This window comes from Lagenorhynchus albirostris, chromosome X, assembly GCF_949774975.1.
Source record: "Lagenorhynchus albirostris chromosome X, mLagAlb1.1, whole genome shotgun sequence".
Classification (NCBI taxonomy): domain Eukaryota; kingdom Metazoa; phylum Chordata; class Mammalia; order Artiodactyla; family Delphinidae; genus Lagenorhynchus; species Lagenorhynchus albirostris.
Window position 1 is genome coordinate 117612167 of NC_083116.1, and position 18775 is coordinate 117630941.

Genomic DNA, 18775 nt, shown 5'->3' on the forward strand with positions numbered 1-18775 from the left:
TCTGCAACAGGGCACACCGGGACTGCTGTGGCTCTGCTCCTGTCACTCTAGGTAGCAAAAGGCTCATAATTTAGGAGGAGCAATGGAAACAGGCTATCAAGGTTACTCATCATCCGCAGGTTTTGCACAGAGGTCAGCAAAAAGGGAGCAGAAATCAGTCAGATGATTTAGACAATCACGCCAAAATGCTACAGATACAGGGGTTTGCTGGCCTCCACGCTTGTCTCTTACAGTGCCAGGCTCCATTCAGAGCTGGTAGATCACCTTTGTGTCTTTTACATCCCGAGGGGTGCCCTCAGACAGAAACTCACATGCAAGTTGGTTATTTGGAAGGAGGTCCCCGGAGACACTGGTTGGAAAGTGGAGGAGTGAGAAGAGAAGGGAAGGGAGCCACAGCTGCATGTGATAAGAAGCAAGTGCCCATCATGGGCTCTTGGAGATCAACCCCAGCAGGGACCTCTTGGGGAGAGTGTTGAACTCGTTCCAGAGTTATCCCACCAGTGGGATGAGGAAGCTGGGGTATTTCTCCGCCAACTCCCCACCTGTCATTGTTTGAGGGCTGCTCTCAGGGGGACCAACTCTCCAGCACTTCCGTCTTGCCCTGAGCACCAGCTACGTGTGTTCTCGTAGATAGTTACAGACGTTTGCAGCAAGCAGCCTGGGGTGTGTAGAGGGAGCAGGACGATGTTTGGAGATGCCAAGAGGGTCTGTTAGGTGCTTAGAACCACAGGGAGGGCATCCAGGCTCACCCTCGGGAGGTGCTGCAGTCCTGAGCTGAGAGAGGAAAGGGGACGTGCTAAACACTGAGGCTTAATGGAAATGCATTGAGTTTTCATATGGGGTATTGAGGTGCACGTGTCAGGAGGCTGAATTTTTAAAAAGTTATCTTTGTGTCTCATTCAAAGTACAAATCACATTGTCCCTTGGGCTTTAGCATCTTTTCCAGCTTGTAGGGGGGGTGGGAAGTAGGGTAATACCATTACATGGCATGGCTGGGGGGTAGGCTTTAGTATCCCCATAATTAACTTCCTCCAAAGCCACACTTTTGGGGGAGCTGCTTGGTCAATACGTTTATTACTGTCTTTATCTGAAAAATCTTCATAGAAAAGTGTGGTTTGGTTTACTAGCTCTCAGCAGCCCATTCCTGGGCTCCGAGGAAGCTTGCCCTCTTCTGAGCTACCTGATCTTTGTTCTGGGCAAGAGACCTTTGGGGATGGTTCCTCTTCTTCTTTTTAACTTCTTTCTTAGGCTTCTTATCATAGACTGGATTCTCTCATATAGCAGCGTGAGCGTTCTTATACATCTCTCCATCATGTCTGGAGTTTTGTTCTTTATGTATTAAGAAAATTGTTTCTTATAAGCATCTTCATCTTCTTCAGTTAGGTAATGCATATCATCTGCAACTTTTTTTAACATCTTTATTGGAGTGTAATTGCTTTACAGTGGTGTGTTAGTTTCTGCTTTATAACAAAGTGAATCAGCTATACATATACATACATACCCATATCCCTTCCTTCTTGCATCTCCCTCCCTCCCGCCCTCCCTATCCCACCCCTCTAGGTGGTCACAAAGCACCGAGCTGATCTCCCTGTGCTATGCGGCTGCTTCCCACTAGCTATCTATTTTACGTTTGGTAGTGTATATATGTCCATGCCACTCTCTCACTTTGTCCCAGCTTACCCTTCCCCCTCCCCTGTCCTCAAGTCCATTCTCTAGTAGGTCTGTGTCTTTCTTCCCGTCCTGCCCCTAGGTTCTAAATGACTTTTTTTTTTTTAGATTCATATATATGTGTTAGCATACAGTATTTGTTTTTCTCTTTCTGACTTAACTTCACTCTGTATGACAGACTCTAGGTCCATCCACCTCATTACAAATAACTCAATTTCGTTTCTTTTTATGGCTGAGTAATATTCCATTGTGTATATGTGCCACATCTTCTTTATCCATTCATCTGTCTGTGGACACTTAGGTTGCTTCCATGCGCTGGCTATTGTAAATAGTGCTGCAATGAACATTGTGGTACATGACTCTTTTTGAATTATGGTTTTCTCAGGGTATATGCCCCGTAGTGGGATTGCTGGGTCGTATGGTAGTTCTGTTTTAGTTTTTTAAGGAACCTCCATAATGTTCTCCATAGTGGCTGTATCAATTTACATTCCCACCAACAGTGCAAGAGGGTTCCCATCTGCAACATTTTGACCCATGATGTGCTTCCAGTGTACTTCTGTGTTGAATGCCTTGTTTTCTGAATCATAACCAGGGAACCGTTTGGTACTGTGAGGGATAGACAAGCCTCCGTCCACAGCGTCCTTCAGGCCCTACTTTATTTCTAGTAGTAAATCTAGCAAGCCCTGCATCCGGATAGCAGGTGAAGGCACCAGGTTGTACATCAATGTTTTCCACATTGTATTCATCGCTGGGTACCTCCACCTGGCCTTCATAGATCTTGTCCATGCCAAACTGATTGGGAAGCCTTTGGGCCATCAGTGGACCGGTACAGTGTGCTGCAGCATAATTTGTCAGGCCAACCTTCACGCCATACTTTGGGAGTTCATGAGCATTAGCCGCCCAGACTGTCATATCCCCTTCTCTACAGGCATAAGCAATATGACAAATGATATCTCTGTTGGTTACATGAACTCATCCTGTATTTGGGTGTATTGTACTTCTTTTTATCCTGGATTACCAAGCATTTCCCAGCATAGTAATCAGTTTTACCCTCTTGTCTTCTTCTAAATTTCACTTGGTATCTCTTGAAGTAGGTCTTATTCTTTACAACCTTAACAAACCCCATCCTGCGGAACAGAGACCTGTGTCCGCAGCTTGTCACAGACCTGCAGCCTCCAAAGCCACTGTGAACAAACACGCAGGTACTGTGGGGCAGCTAGATGACTGCTCGCCAGTGCAGCCAGACGTGTCTCCTAGCCCCCCTCCGACCCTGTAGAACACAGTGCCGTGCCACAGCCTAAGACATTCCAGAGCTGCCACTCCTCAGAAACTTTGGACCAGTGCTGGGCAAACCAGTGAGACTTAGGATCACCTGGGGCATGTGTTTAAAAGGCAGTTCCTGGGCTGTACTCCTGAGGTGCTGATTCGGGAGGTCTGGAGTAGGACCTAGGAATCTACATTTTAGACCAGACTCCCAGGTGATTCAAAATAAGGTCCAGAATGTTCAAAGAACAGAGGGTATGAAACCTTGTCTACAAACTGGGCAACAAGAGAAGATATCAGTAGACCCTAGTTAAAAACATGGGGTTGGTGGGGGGGAATCCTGCAAGTTTAACACTCGCTTACCTTGGGTGAATATTCCTACCTCCTACCCGCGTGCTTGCTTCTTGGGGAAAAGGGACTTTGTGTGGTGGCTCCGTAGTCTTCCACACTCCTTCCAGATGAACGTGATACACTCACGTCCGCTCTATTAAAAGACACTAAGCAGGGCTTCCCTGGTGGCGTAGTGGTTGAGAGTCCACCTGCCGATGCAGGGGACACGGGTTCGTGCCCCGGTCCGGGAAGATCCCACATGCTGCGGAGTGGCTGTGCCCGTGAGCCATGGCCGCTGGGCCTGCGCGTCCGGAGCCTGTGCTCCGCAACGGGAGAGGCCACAACAGTGACAGGCCCGCGCACTGCAAAAAGAAAGAAAAAAAAAAAAAGACACTAAGCAAACAGGGAAGCTCTATGTCAACCCTAGCTTAGAATTCAGGTCATTCCCAGCCTCTGAAGAGGAGACTAGACACCTTCATATGAATAATAAACTCTCTGGAGACCCTTCGTTCCACCCAGTAATTTTCAATGCTTGGGGCAGGCATGAGCCACCGTCTCATATTTCCAGTCCTTTGCAGAGTCCTGCAGGCCCCGCCCCCCGCAAAATTTTTCATTGCCCTGGCATTACACACGGTTTTGCTGGACCTAAACTCTCAGGAAGTATGAGTTGAGCTAGAGAAGAACCGCTTCTCAGTATATAAAGAAACAGGATCTCCTTAGTCCTTTGCCATAAATTAGGCTGTTGGAAAGGAACATGGTAGCTCTTTTAAGTCACCAAGATATGGTTTGGAGCTGTACTTATACAACAGGAGAAAGACAGCTACTTAATAAGTCTCAGATGGGGGTTTCCGTTCAGCTTCTTCAGTCCACCGATTTGCTTCTGTTCATTCCACGATGTCCGTGATATGCTTGTACATTTGCATTCACGACCTAGTGTGAGCTCTTTACTTTTGCTTTCACTTTAATCTGCGTCCATGAATTGCCCACAGATACTCAGATCGCTAAATCATAGGGTGAATTAAGGTCATGGATTAAATTAGGAATATGACATTGAAGGCGAATCTCTTAGAGCAGCTCTTTGTAATAATTTGAGGGGCTCCCAGGCCCATATGAAAAGTCCACAAAAGCAGTAGACCCTCTTCCCAGAAAAATACACCTATAGACAACGTTTTGCCTATAATTGTATAGACCCCTCAGGTTAAGAATCCACAACTCATACCCAGAAAAAAAATAATCCCAATGAGATGTAAGAGGCTAGGGTGGGAGGGAGGGGAGGGGCAGAATAACGAAGAAGGGCAAGTCCCAGGTGAGCAGCCCCTGTGTTGGTTGAAGTGACATAACACTAGCTGCTGTAACAAACAACTCTCCGAATTTAAGTGTCTTGACACATGATGGTCCTGGCCAGCGACTGAGTGACTTTCCCATGGCAAGTGAGGGACTCAGGGACTCAGGATTTCTTCTACCTTGTACTCTACCATCCCCCAGAGCCTCAGTCCTGTGCGAACAGCCAGCAGGAGGAGAAAAACCATGGATAAGGTACACTGACTTCTGCAAAGTCCCAGCCCAGAAGTGCTGCCTCTCACCTCCAGTCATATTTCATTGATGCGAACTGGTTACAAGGCCACATATGGGTGGAAATGGGGCTGGAGGATGTACGCCCTGTCAGGGTAACCATTTCCTACAACAACACCACGGAAAGGGGAGCATGAGCTTTTGGTAGGCAGAAAGCTATATCTCTCCCTAAGCATTGCATGCAAGTGAAATCAGGTTAAAATAAATGGCAAGGACGGCCTTGAGAGGGAAAAGAAGCCACCAAAAGACATTATGAAGCCCCAGGCATGTGTACAGTAGGGCAGCTGTGGCTCCACCTTACTGGTAGCGAGTAAGTGAGATTGCAGATAAATTGCCTTCCAGTCGCAGAACTTTCTAGAACCAGATGGTCTAGCCCCTCCTTCTCTCTAGCTCTATCCTTCTTTCATCCTACTTCTAAACAAAAGTGCCAGTTCGGGAGCAATTTCCCATTTATAATGTATGCTTTGTACCCATCCATCTGAACCAGAATTTGGTTGGTTAACTGAAAAAAAAAAAAAGATAGTTAAAACAGGGCATCATTGAAAAAATGGTATATACGAACTGTAGATATTTTATTTAAGTTAAAACATGTAAATATACATTCATTCACTAAACTTTTGTTGTATAGCCAAGTCATTTTCTTTGAATATAAATCTGCTGATAGGAGTTACAGGTTTTCCTTCTCTCATGAACTGTCCCTAAAATGCACTGTCTATGATTTCCAGTTTTGAAAGTAGAGCAAGAATGTAAGACATTTGTGAAACAAGCTCAGTGCATAATCCTCCCAATTTTTTAATGATTTCCAATCTTTTACAGTTGTTTGGCACACACATAATTCAACAGTAATTTTTGTCTATTTTTAAATTGAAGTATAGTTAATTTATAATGTGTTAGTTTCTGGTGTACAGCAAAGTGATTCAGTTATATGTGTGTGTGTGTGTGTGTGTGTGTGTATTCTTTTTCATATTCTTTTCCATTATGGTTTATTACCGGATATTGAATATAGTTCCCTGTGCTGTACAGTAGGGCCTTGTTTGTATCTGCTAATCGCAAACTCCTAATTTGTCCCTCTCCCACCCCCTTTCCCCTTGGATAACCGTAAGTTTGTTTTCTGTCTGTGAGTCTTTTTCTGTTTCATAGATAAGTTCATTTGTATCATATTTTAGATTCCACATATAATAGATATTATATGGTATTTGTCTTTCTCTGTCTGACTTAGTATGATAATCTCTAGGTCCATCCATGTTGCTGCAAATGGCATTATTTCAATCTTTTTATGGCTGAGTAATATTCCATTGTGTATATACAAACCACACCTTCTTTATCCATTCATCTGTTGATGGGCATTTAGGTTGCTTCCATGTCTTAGCTATTATAAATAGTGCTGCTATGAACATTGGGGTGCATGTATCTTTTCGAATTAGGGTTTTCTCCAGATATATGCCCAGGAATGGGATTGCTGTCAACAGCTTATATGGCAACTCCATTTTTAGTTTTTTAAGGAATCTTCATACTGTTTTCCATAGTGTCTGCACCAATTTACATTCCCACCAACAGTGTAGGAGGGTTGCCTTTTCTCCACACCCTCTCCAGAATTTAATATTGCGGACTTTTTAATGATGGCCATTCTGACTGGTGTGAAGTGATACCTCATTGTAGTTTTTATTTGTATTTCTCTAATAATTAGCAATATTGAGCATCTTTTCATGTGCCTGCTGGCCATCTCTATGTCTTCTTTGGAGAAATGTCTATTTAGGTCATCTGCCTATATTTTAAAAAATTTTTTTTAATTTTATTTTTTTTGGCGGTATGCGGGCCTCTCACTGTTGTGGCCTCTCCCGCTGCGGAGCGCAGGCTCAGTGGCCATGGCTCATGGGCCCAGCCGCTCCGTGGCATGTGGGATCTTCCCGGACCGGGGCACGAACCCGCGTCCCCTGCATCGGTAGGCGGACCCTCAACCACTGCGCCACCAGGGAAGCCCATCTGCCTATTTTTTGATTGGGCTGTTTTTTGTTATTGAGCTGTATGAGCTGTCTATGTATTTTGGAAGTTAAGCCCTTGTAGGTCTCATAATTTGCAAATATTTTCTCCAATTACGTAGGTTATCTGTTCATTTTGTTTATGGTTTCCTTTGCTGTGCAAAAGCTTATACGCTTGATTAGGTCCCAGTTTTTTATTCTTTCTTTTATTTCTATAGCCTTGGGAGACTAACCTACGAAAACATTGCTATGATTTATGTCAGAGAATTCAAAAGCATTTTTAGCTACCCGTTACTATTACATCTTTCCAAAATTTTCAGCTTTGTTCCCATAGAAACGACTCCTTTTTGCGTTCATATTTCATTAATTCACATGTTGTATAAAGCACTAAATTTTAATAAAAAGTGCAACTGGAACGATCGTCATAAACAGGTTTGGAATCAAACACAGTCAACTCTTAGTAGGTGTAGGACCCAGCTATTGGGGGAGCAGAAGTGTATGCTCTATTAGACTGTGGCTGTGAGCATTCAGTGAGCCATGGACCTCAGTCTTTGTGTTTTGCAGAAGGAATAGGGCGCCTTGGCTTATTTGGTGTGGTCACCAGCCTCCAAGATGACCCACAATGAGTCTTGCCTTTTGGTATTCACACCCTTGTGTAGTCTTCTCCCGCAGTGAACTCATGGTTGGAAGGCGTGACCATTAGAAAATGGCAGAAGTGTCAGTTGTGTGACTGCTGAGCGTAGGTCCCAGAGGGTGTTAGGACTTCTACCTTGGTGTCTGAGATCCCTCACTTTGGGAGGAGAGGCCATCATGCCAGCAGCATTGGCATCACCTGGGAGCTTGCTGGAAGCGGAGCATCTCATGCCCCACCTCAGGCATCCTGGCCAATCTGCCTCGCTCTTGTTTGCTTTAATAAGGCAAATTCATCAAAACCCAATGATGTTTTCACACTGCTTGAGGGTATCGATGTGGCTCCAGGGGAAAAATATACATTTTTTCTGATTGCGGCATACCTAGGACACATGGCTCCCGAGAGGGTGAGAAGGCGGACTGCTGCCTCCTGTTATGTACATCCTGAGGCTCTCCGTGGGGTGGCTGTGAGACAAGCCACTGTGAGCTGGAAGGCAGAATTTTTAAAGAGCAAACAGGAGACTGGAGAAGTCATTAATTATGTTATCACAAAAAATATTTGGTGCTTCTTCTTAACATTACAGCTACCGTGCTGCTGGTAATGCCCTTTTATTTGTCCAGGGCGGTTTGCTCCCATTAGATTAGATTAAGTGTCTCATCTAAGGCACAATAACAGATTTGGCCCCATGCTTTAGCTGCTGGCTGTGGTTGACTGATACCCAAGCTTTTGACTCCCTGCTGAGTATCTAAGCGGTACAAGCTGCAGTCAGTGCATTTAATCTACATAAAAAGAACACAAATTGCACATTAGCCTTTTTGAGTTCAGTAATCAGGTTCACACACACACACACACACACACACCTCTCTCCCTCCCCCCACCCCTGCTCTACTGGACGATTTGAGACACCCTTGTGTCACAAAAATTTTTTTCTGAGTCAAGTAAAAAGAAAAGTCTTTTGCATTTTAATTGCACTTGATCTGCTCATTGAATGACCCCTGTAATTTATATATTGTTCATAGTTAGTGCTTTCTGCAGTCCTGCTGTGCAGCTGATAACATAATTCACAGGCGCGCACCTTGGGCTCTGTGGGTAGTGGCTTGGCTTTTCCGTTCTTTCTGAGTTGGCGAAATTCTCTCGCTCGTCCTTCAGATTCAGGCGGCTGCAGCTGATGTCAGTCGCTGTCTGCTTGTGCAGGTGTAGCGAAAAGGCCACTCAGTGAGCCCCGGCCTTCTCCTTTGTTTACATTTAAAGATTGCCCTATCCTAGCCAGCCACCTACACTGTTTGCAGACCAGCTGGCTGTTTGTGACGCAGCTTCCTCCAGTCCCTCCCTGGATCCTGCAATGAATTGGCTTAAACTAGAGCTGTGAAAAGAACCGCAGACACGGGTATCATGCTCTCACAGGCTAACTACGGAGGCAGTGACATATGAGACAATCAGTAAATACGAAGGGCATAATAAATAGGGAATGCAGAGATGGCTTTTTTTTGGGTACATTAGATGGTTAGCTTTTGGGAAGTAGAGCCATGCTACCTTGTGATTTGGAAAATATTCTAAGCATTTAAGGCAAATCCGCGGGAAATCAAAGTTCAGTTTTTACAAAATGTTTAGGTGTTTAATCATTTTATTTGCTTTGTAGTCACATTGAAGCTGATTCCACACATTCTCCAGAAGGATAAATGACGGGGTTGAGTTGGATTATTTTGGCCCATCTCAGATTTTGCTTTAGTGGTTTTGCTCTCAGAAGGTTTGAGGGGTGAGAGGTTAGACCCTTGCCGCTCAGAGTATGGTCCGCCGTACATCTGCATCGTCCTCACCTGTGAGGTTCTTAGAAGTGCAGAATCTCAGGATCTGCATGCTGACGCGATCCCCAGGGGGCTTGCACCCACAGTTTGAGAAGCACTGAATTAGACAATCGGGTCTCAACCCTGGCTGCACATTCAAATCATCCAGAAACCTTTAAGAAAATACTAATGCCTGGACCCCAACCCCAGAGATTCTGATCTGATTGCCCTAGGGTAGAACTAGGCACTGAGAGTCTTTACAACCTACTCACATGATCTGACATGCAGCCAAGGGCCAGGATCACAGGATTATGCAAAATCTTAGAGAAGGATTCAAAACAAACAGTTCTAAGCCTAAATCAGTGCCCCACGGACATTTCCAAAATGCCCCCGCCCAGGCTCCCTGGGAACCGGCAGGATTTTCAGTACAACTTAACAAGTATTTCTTCAGTGCCTCTTATGGGTACATCTTGCTACACCCCAGAGGTCCACTCAGACAAGCCAGAAGGCCAAATCACCTTGTGAGCGAGACAGAATTTTCTGTAGAGTCCCCTGCGCTGCGATACTGAGAGATCACCCCCTGCGTCTTCTGACGACTCCATGGGACTCAGAAGGTGGGTTCTCACGCAGCTCCAAAACATGTTCCTTTGTAGAAGTTGTAGGGCACACCAGTCTAGGTTCCTCAGAACCAGTTTCAAAGAATCCCAATTTCATGGGAATGCATGATTTGCTCTTTTGACATCTTTTCTAACATATGTTTAGCAAACTTGCTGATTTTTTTTTTATTAGAAGAGAGGCATGTGGCCCTTTGGAAAGGATTTTGGAATGGAATCAGAAGACGTGGGTTCGAATTCTTATTTCACCGTGAAGCAGTTTGTTATAATGTCTGAGATTCACGTTAAAATTCCTCGCCAGTTATGAGGGACATTGTGTGCCTCAAATTTAGGTTAAGCAATAACCCAGATGTGAATCAAGGATGAACACCCCAGGGCTGGTCTGCGGGCATTCTAAGCAGAGGGGCCCTCGTCCAGAGGCTGCGACTATATGCATTTCCGCTATTGAGATCACCCGGGTTTTGCTAATGAGCATAGCAAATGTCACAAAGAGGGTTTTTCTGTGAAATGAAGGACTTGTTAATTAGCATGATGAATGACCTCTCACTGGTGAAATCACATGAATTCAAGATACGTGGCCCTGCCCATATATTTTTGCAATACTCTCTACTCTTGCATGAACCAGGTAGAAGAGCCTAGTGACATCTATAGCTCGTACCCTTAGGGATGGCCCCCAAGAATTGAACCCTAAGTGGGCCCTTGCCCAACCATTGGTTAGGAGGATTTCTTATTGCCTGATGCTGGCTGTAATGAGAACATAATCCCTGTCATGCTATGTTGTGGTGGTCGTGTCTATTTTTGACTAAACCTTTCATGCAAGGCAATAGAATATGGTTTGAGAATTGCTTTCTTCATAACCTTGTCCTGAGGCTGCAGTGGAGTAGCTAACTCTCATTCACTCAGACCTTTTCTGCTTTTACCATTAGCTACCAAAAATATTCTAATAGTTGAGAATGAACAAATAGGCGTGAGTCAGCCGCAGCCCAGTTGTGTGACCTTGTGTCTCACATCTAGCTGCTATATGTCTCTGGGTCTCAGTCATTTTATTAGAAAAAAACAAACAAAAAATAACTGGGAGGATCGTCCTAAAGATTTTTTTCTGGCTTAAGGTTCTAAATTAAAAAAAATTCTCACATGAGGAAAAGTCAGACAGACCAAGATACCCTATGCTGCTGTAGATGTTGCTTTTGAGTCCCCTGCGTCCCCCTGTTGGGCCCCCTCAGTTGCATCCCATACCGTGTGACTCTTTTCAATAATCCCAAGCCCCTGGGAAACTTAGACCATGCTTGCCATTCTCTCTGTATGGTCCCAATTAAGTCTGTGGACTGTAAATATGGAATTCTGACAAGGCTCTGAATGTTGCTAAGTTAATAGAAATTTCTGGCAAAAAGCAGAGTGGAGGAGATGATACTCTACAATTATCTCACTTAGCAGAGGCTCCTTTTATTCTGAGAAACACTGGCAACGGGGTTGTTTCAATTGAACATTTTTCTTCAAGGGAACCTAGCAGTGGCGCTCATCTCTCAGTGTGTCTTAAATGAAGCATCGAGTCTGATAACCCCAAGGTAAGCCCCAGAAACTCCTGCTTGGTGCTTTGTGGGGCCAGTGAAGCTATTGCAAGAAGCAGACCCCAAAGGGTGAGGCTCAGTCACTTGCTTGTTCCAGCAAAGGAAGAAAAGCATCTTGAACGGACCCGTTGGTAGATAGTTGTTCTTATTTCATCCTCCTAAACAGCCTTGGTATCTTTCTATTGTGGCTTCCCAAGGATTCCTGGCATGGAGCCTTTTATAGCTCCTAATGAAGCTATTGTACTATTTTCAGTCAAGATCTGTGGCGTGAAACAAAGAGGGGACTTGACAGAGCTGTTTCCAGCGTAGTTATTGAAAATAATCTCAACCTATTGGGGCCAAAAATAACAGAGATCAAGACAAAGATCAAGCTATTGTTGCAATCTTGTGCAATAGCAGCTCCAATGAAAAAACGCTGGGCAGCAAACCAATGGAGACCGTTCATCTCAAAGATTTTTCCTTAGAAAAATTCTTCGGGACCTCTGGCCCCCAGCTCTGAAGTTTTGTTTTGTGCTATCTAAATGTTTGTTGGGTTTCAGCTTTGTTATGTGTTTTCTAAAAGAACTTACCTTTCTCTTAAAAGACGGTATAAAGTGAAAGACGCATTAAGGGCTTCAAGTAGGTTGTGATTGCCTATTATTGTATCTGACTGTATTTTAAATAATGGGAATATTAAAATGTGAGTATCAGAAGTCTTGGTTAAAATGTCCATGAAAGATAACCAGGAAGGGTTGATGGGTATTTCCTTAAGGTGATTTGTATTTTTAAAATCTAGTATTTGGCTACTAATAAGTTCATTTGTCGGCAGTTTTATAAAACTAAAAAGAACACTTAGTCTGTTTCTTTGAAGGGGTCTGAATATAAAACCCCAGTGATCGTAATGTTTTCCTCAAACCAAATGCAGTGCTCCTTGAACTCAGGTCAAGACTTTTTCTTAGATAATACACGCACGCCATTGTTCGTAGCAGCACTGTTCCCAATAGCCAAGAGATGGAAGCAACCTAAATGTCCGTTGACAGAGGAATGGATAAAGAAGATGTGGTACATATATACACAATGGAATACTACTCAGCCATAAAAAAGAATGAAATAATGCCATTTGCAGCAACATGGGCAGACCTAGAGATTATTATATTAAGTGAAGTAAGTCAGACAAAGACAAATACCATATGATATCACTTATATGTGGAATATAAAATATGACACAAATGAAATTATTTACAAAACAGAAACAGGCGCACAGACATAGAAAATAAACTTATGGTTACCCAAGGAGAAAGGGGTGGGGGAGGGATAAATTAGGAGTTTGGGATTAGCAGATACAAACTACTATATATAAAATAGATAACCAACCAGGGCCTACTGTATAGCACAGGGAACTATACGCAATATCTTGAAATAACCTATAGTGGAAAAGAATCTGAAAAAGAATACACACACACACACACACACACACACACACACACACACACCACTTTGCTGTACACCTGAAACTGACACAACATTGTAAATTAACTATACTTCAATTAAAAAAAAACACTGTATATAAAATAAACAACAAGGACCTACTGTAGAGCACAGGGAACTATATTTAATATCTTGTAATAAACCATAATGGAAAAGAATATGAAAAAGAAAAAAAATATATATATATAACTGAATCACTTTTCTGTGCACCAGAAACTAATGCGACATTGTAAATCACCTATACTTCAATTAAAAAATAAATTAAAAATTAAAAAATAATTTTTCTTAGATAAACATTAAATGAGTATCCACTATACACCAATTACTGTGCTAGATTAGAAGTATACCCTCAAAAAATTGTAAGGAGGTACAAATACCCATTTGAGAACCACCAGCTACCACCCTGATTTTGAAATGCATGATCAAACTTTGAGCAATGGGAAGTGCTAATGAGAACCATCCCGTACCCTAAGAGGCCAGTGGAAATGTGATGCAGATGCAGTGGCCTAGAGCTTGGAAGGAGGAGGGGTTGGAAGGCTCAGGGGTTCAGCTTCTGAATTCACCCCATTCTCATCTCTTCCCCCTTGTTCTTCTGTCTCTGAGGACATGGGTCTCTAGTCAGGAGTAAGTCAGTGGGTCATTGCATCGAATGTCTCAGCCACGGCTGTACTTCAGAATCATCTGTACAACTTAAAAAAAATACAGATTCCTCAACCCCTGCCCAGATTTCAGAATCAGAATTACTAGGGTGGGGCTAGGGATTCCACATTTTTAAAGCATTCCCCTCACACTTCTGATGCACATCCAGTGTTAAGACTTACTGGACATAGAGCCAATATATCCAGAACATTTTGTGCTAAAGGGCCAGGGAGCCATGAAAGAAATAGAAAGCCAGGTCCCAGCCTACGAATGATTTCTCACAACCAGAGGGGAACTTTAGGGAGAGAACAAGAAAATAATAGAGGAAGTGAAAGGAAAACAAGTAACCCAGAAGGAAGGCCGTGGGATTGTGCGCTATTTGCTGTTTCAGATGTTGGAAGTAGTATTTAAGCTTTTACACAAGCATCCTCACTGCTGATATTTGTAAGTCCTGAAACCAGAGTACAAATGGATGCCCAAATATATATCTAAATACTTAAAAGTTATAAAGCTAATAAACTGTTATTCAAAACATGTCCGTCCTCCTGCCTTGAGAAACACACCTTTGCAAGACCTGGAAGACCAGGTTTGAATTTAAAGTTATTGCACTTCTTGGAGTTCCGCGCTGGACCATAATGGCACGGGGAGAGGAAGCCTGGGTCACCAGCCTGTAGCTCACCCACCCATCTCTTCCCTCATAGACCCCACCTCCTGCTATAAGGAGCCTTGTGGGCACATGGACCAATGGGCTGGAGTTTCCACCTAAATTCTATTCGCACGTCCCTGCAAACAGCTACCCCATGGCCTTACCTCTAGCATATGGTATTCACACTGGCTACACAATCTGCCTTTGGGAGGAAGAACCCAGGGAAGAAGCCCATGCAGGTTCTGGAAGCTGGATTGAGCCATCTGGTCAGGGAACTCCAAGGTTCCTTTCACGTAAACCATGTTCTAGAAGATTTTGACCTTGCTGGCTCCTCCTACATCCTGCGGGAAGGGGCCCAGCCAGAGTGGGGTTCTTTAATGGTCAAGGCCAAGGATAGGGCCCCTCTTGATGGGATCAAAGAATAGCACTGTGTACAGGCAGGATAGTGGATGAGTCTTACAAACTATAGGCTTGGCCCACAGAAACATGAAAATCAGTGTGTGGAGAATAGCCCTGGAGAAAAATAAGTTTAAATTATGCCCCATACTTTTTGTCCCAGATGTGGGTTCAAATTTAGATCTACCAGCCACACTTGTCTCAGGGTTTTTAATCAGTTAGGATTAGGTTCAGATGGAAAGTAGCAGTAGCATTAGGTTCAGCCAAAAAAGAAAAAAAAATAGCAGTGGCATAAAGAAGACAGAAGTTTTTCTCTTTCACATAAATGTAAGCAATAAAGTCTACTGTAGCAACTCTAGAATCAGGGTCACAGGCTCCTTGTATTTTGCTGCTCTGCCATCCTTAAGACTTGGTTTCTACTTTGTGGTCCAAAAATGGCTGCTCAAGCTCCACCCATCACATCCATATTCCAGCCAGCTGGGAGGAGAAAAGTGTATCCTATTTAAAGATACTCTCCAGAATTTGTATAGCACACATCCACCTCTGTCTCATAGATCAGAACTTAGTTATGTAGCCACAAGTAGCTAAAACTTGCACCCAGATAAAAATGGAGATTCTGTTCTAAGGAGAGAAAGGAATTGGGTGACAACTAGCAGTGTCTGCCAAGGGGCTTTTGACTTCAAACAATAGAAGCTGACTCTGGAACATTTAAGCAAAAGGAGAATTTACTGAATAGCTGTTGGGTGGTTCAGATATTTAAAAGGCTGAGTAGGAGGTCAGGCTCTGAAAGTGGGCAAGTGATTTCTCTAGAACACCACCATCAACCCAACCCTCAGACCTGCCAACACCACGACTCTAAATGCTGCCATCGATGCTGTGTATAATTTCTCAAATGTCCCTGCAGCTTGGCATCATTCTGTCTAGAACCGTGCTACATGTGACTAGTGGTACCATATTGGACAGTGCAGATGTAGGACATTTCCATCACTGCAGAAAGTTTAACTGGACAGTGCTGTTCTAGGCTCAGAGTCCTAGACCAAGGCATCAAATTTGACAAACTAGTTTATGTGCCTACCTCTGGGCCACCAGGAGTACCCTCACCAAGATGCAATAGAACTCATTCAAAATAGGAAGGGGGTTTTGATGCTGAGAAGCTAAAAAAGCAGGAAATGTCCTCTGCACACTTACTGACAGTGTTATCTTGGGCTAAATACTTCTCTAGCCTCCATTTTTGCATTTGTACAATGGAAATAATGATAACTGCCTCTTAGAACTGTTATAAAGATAAAAAGATATGAAAACTACTAGGACCATCGGGGTTAATAGAGTGTTAGATATAATGCCTTGATTGGACCCTGGTTTGAACAACCAGCTGCAAAAGACATTTGGTAGACAATTACAGGAAATTTTTAATATAGAATGAGTGTTAGATAATATTAGGGAATTACTGTTAATTTTATTAGGTGTGATAATGGCATTGTGATTATATAGGACGTGATAAAGTTTTTAAGGATAAAATATTATTATGTCTCTAATACTAATTCTAAATACAAAATAGATGAAACAAGTATGACAAAATGTTAATTATTAAATATAGATGACAGGTAAATGGATGTTATTCTCCTTAGTCTCTGTTATTTTTGACTTTTTTTCATAATTTATTCAAGAAAGAAAGAAAAGTACTAGGTTCATAACAGGAGTTCAATAAATGTGAACTTCTCTTCTTCTCTCCATAGTCTTAGGGACCTCAAGTCTTCTCAAAACAGTTGGAATGCTTCCCATACTTTCCCACCCAGTTTTCCCAAGGCTTCACCTGCTTAAAGGCTTCCTGTCCTTTTTGTGACAGCATACTCTCTGTATCTGCGGAGACCTTTGAATACAAGGAGTAGTTTGCCCAGTAACGGAAGGAGCCCTGCAAAGGGGCACTTGTTGACGGCACTGATACTGGCTGGATTCGAAGTTTTCCCCCTTGTGCCATAGCAGGGGTTCAAAGAAAGAAAAGTCAGTGTACCAGGGTTTGTTTTCACATTTGTCGGATCAGCCCCCTTTCCTGATGCCTAATCCAGAAAGAAGAGGTGTCGGGAAAGAGAGGGATGTGGCAGCCCATTTTTCATTTTTAGTTGAGTCACTTTTTCGGTAAACGTAGAGGAGGAAGGGATACAAGTTTGGAAGGTTTGAGTCATCTCACAAAGACCGCCTGATTTTCTCTCTGAGTGGCATTGGGAAGTGACTTCTCAAAAACATGGATTGTAAAGCATTTGGTAAATAAACAGCAAACTATGAAGGCTAAATAATGTCTTCCTGTAGTGTTGAAGTATCAACAGTTTCCCTGTGTATGTGAGATTAAGTCAAGTGGAATGCCAGCCTCCTGGCCAAGATCATCAGTGCAAAGGCAAACTAACTTATGGTACAGGATCTATCTTTAAGTACCATATGCAAAAACATCAGCTTTGTACACAAAAAGCGCGCATCTTGAGGCCTATAGCCACTCTCAATATTAGGGCTGATAAATTAGTGACTAAATAAGACAGCTAGGTTTTTTTTTTTTTTTTTTTTTTTTTTTTTTTGCGGTTACGCGGGCCTCTCACTGCTGTGGCCTCTCCCGTTGCGGAGCACAGGCTCTGGACGCGCAGGCTCAGCAGCCACGGCTCACGGGCCCAGCCGCTCTGCGGCATGTGGGATCCTCCCCGACCGGGGCGTGAACCCGTGTACCCTGCATCGGCAGGCGGACTCTCAACCACTGCGCCACCAGGGAAGCCCAAGACAGCTAATTTTATATTTGGCATAGTAAGTGAAACAATGAATAATGGCATTTATTTTTATTTTTTTAAATAAATTTATTTATTTATTTTTGGCTGCATTGGGTCTTCGTTGCTGCACACCGGCTTTCTCTAGTTGTGGCGAGCGGGGGCTACTCTTTGTTGCGGTGCATGGGCTTCTCATAGCGGTGGCTTCTCTCCTTGCGGAGCGTGGGCTCTAGGCGCGCAGGCTTAAGTAGTTGTGGCACGTGGGCTCAGTAGTTGTGGCGCACGGGCTTAGTTGCTCCGCACCATGTGGGATCTTCCCGGACCAGGGCTCGAACCTGTGTCCCCTGCATTGGCAGGTGAATTCTTAACCACTGAGCCACGAGGGAAGTCCCTGAATAATGGCATTTAAAAACCAAATTTCCCCCTAAAACAGTATGTTTCAAAGTTTAACAGTGAACCTTCTCCTTCCAGCAATATGGTGGTGGGGGGGTGGTGGTGGGTGTGTCGGTGGTAGAAGGAGTGCTCTGAGGAACTGTCCCACTGCACAGCAGCTATGTCCTGGGTATAAAACACTCTTCAAGGCATTTCTGGTCTTGCAGGTATTGGAGAGATTCCCAAAGGCTTCCACAACAGCTACCCACCAAGCAAAACCTAATCCAAACCTGGACCAGAGCAGGAAGCCTTAAACTGCAAGCAGTAGTTGTGGAGGGGAAGTGCCCTGGGAGTAGATACCAATAGCAATACTTACAGGAATACTGAGATATGGACCAGCATTCAGGTGGGCATGCTGATCCTGGGACCCGTTTACTAAGCTAAGAGCCTCACAGTGGCCAAAGTGGTCTTAGATCAGAGGTGTCTTCAACTTTCTGCTGAAGCAAATCCTCCTTGGAAAAAACTTCCCCACCTTAGACCTAGAGGACTCCCACAGATTAAAATCAAGCAATAAGCTCACAACATGCTAAGGCAAGCCACCATGAGCCAGAGGTGGCATAAACAACATGTGATAGATTTGGATCTCCACCATGACTGGACATACAAAAAATTTCAGACACAGACTACAGAACAGCTATGTATGAAGTGTTTAAAGACATAAAAGATGCAATCACACAGATAAGCAGGCAACAGTAGGCTAGGAGAAATAATCAGAAAGATTTTTTTAAATTAAAGTATAGTTGATATACAATGTTGTGTTAGTTTCTGGTATACAGCAAAGTGATTGTTGTATATACGTATTCTTTTTCGGATTCTTTTCCATTATGGTTTATTACAGGATGTTGAATATAGTTCCCTGCGCTATACAGGAAGATTTTTTAAATGGAGCTTCTATAAATAAAAAAACAATTATTGAAACAAAATCCCAAATGGACTGGTTAAACAGTAGATTAAATCCGGCTGAAGAGAGGATTAGAAATTACCCAGAATGCAGCACAGAGAGGGAAGGAGATGGAAAATACGAAAGAGAGATTAAGTG

At 43.4% G+C, this 18775-nt stretch overlaps 1 protein-coding gene and 1 pseudogene across 2 annotated transcripts in view; one reads left to right on the forward strand and one right to left on the reverse strand.

Annotated features, from left to right (window-relative positions):
- The window catches only part of RAI2 (retinoic acid induced 2), a 388083-nt gene that overhangs the window by 213760 nt on the left and 155548 nt on the right, over window positions 1-18775 (forward strand). The gene's annotated exons all lie outside the window — the stretch shown is intronic.
- On the reverse strand, window positions 1112-2800 carry LOC132513560 (large ribosomal subunit protein uL18-like; annotated as a pseudogene).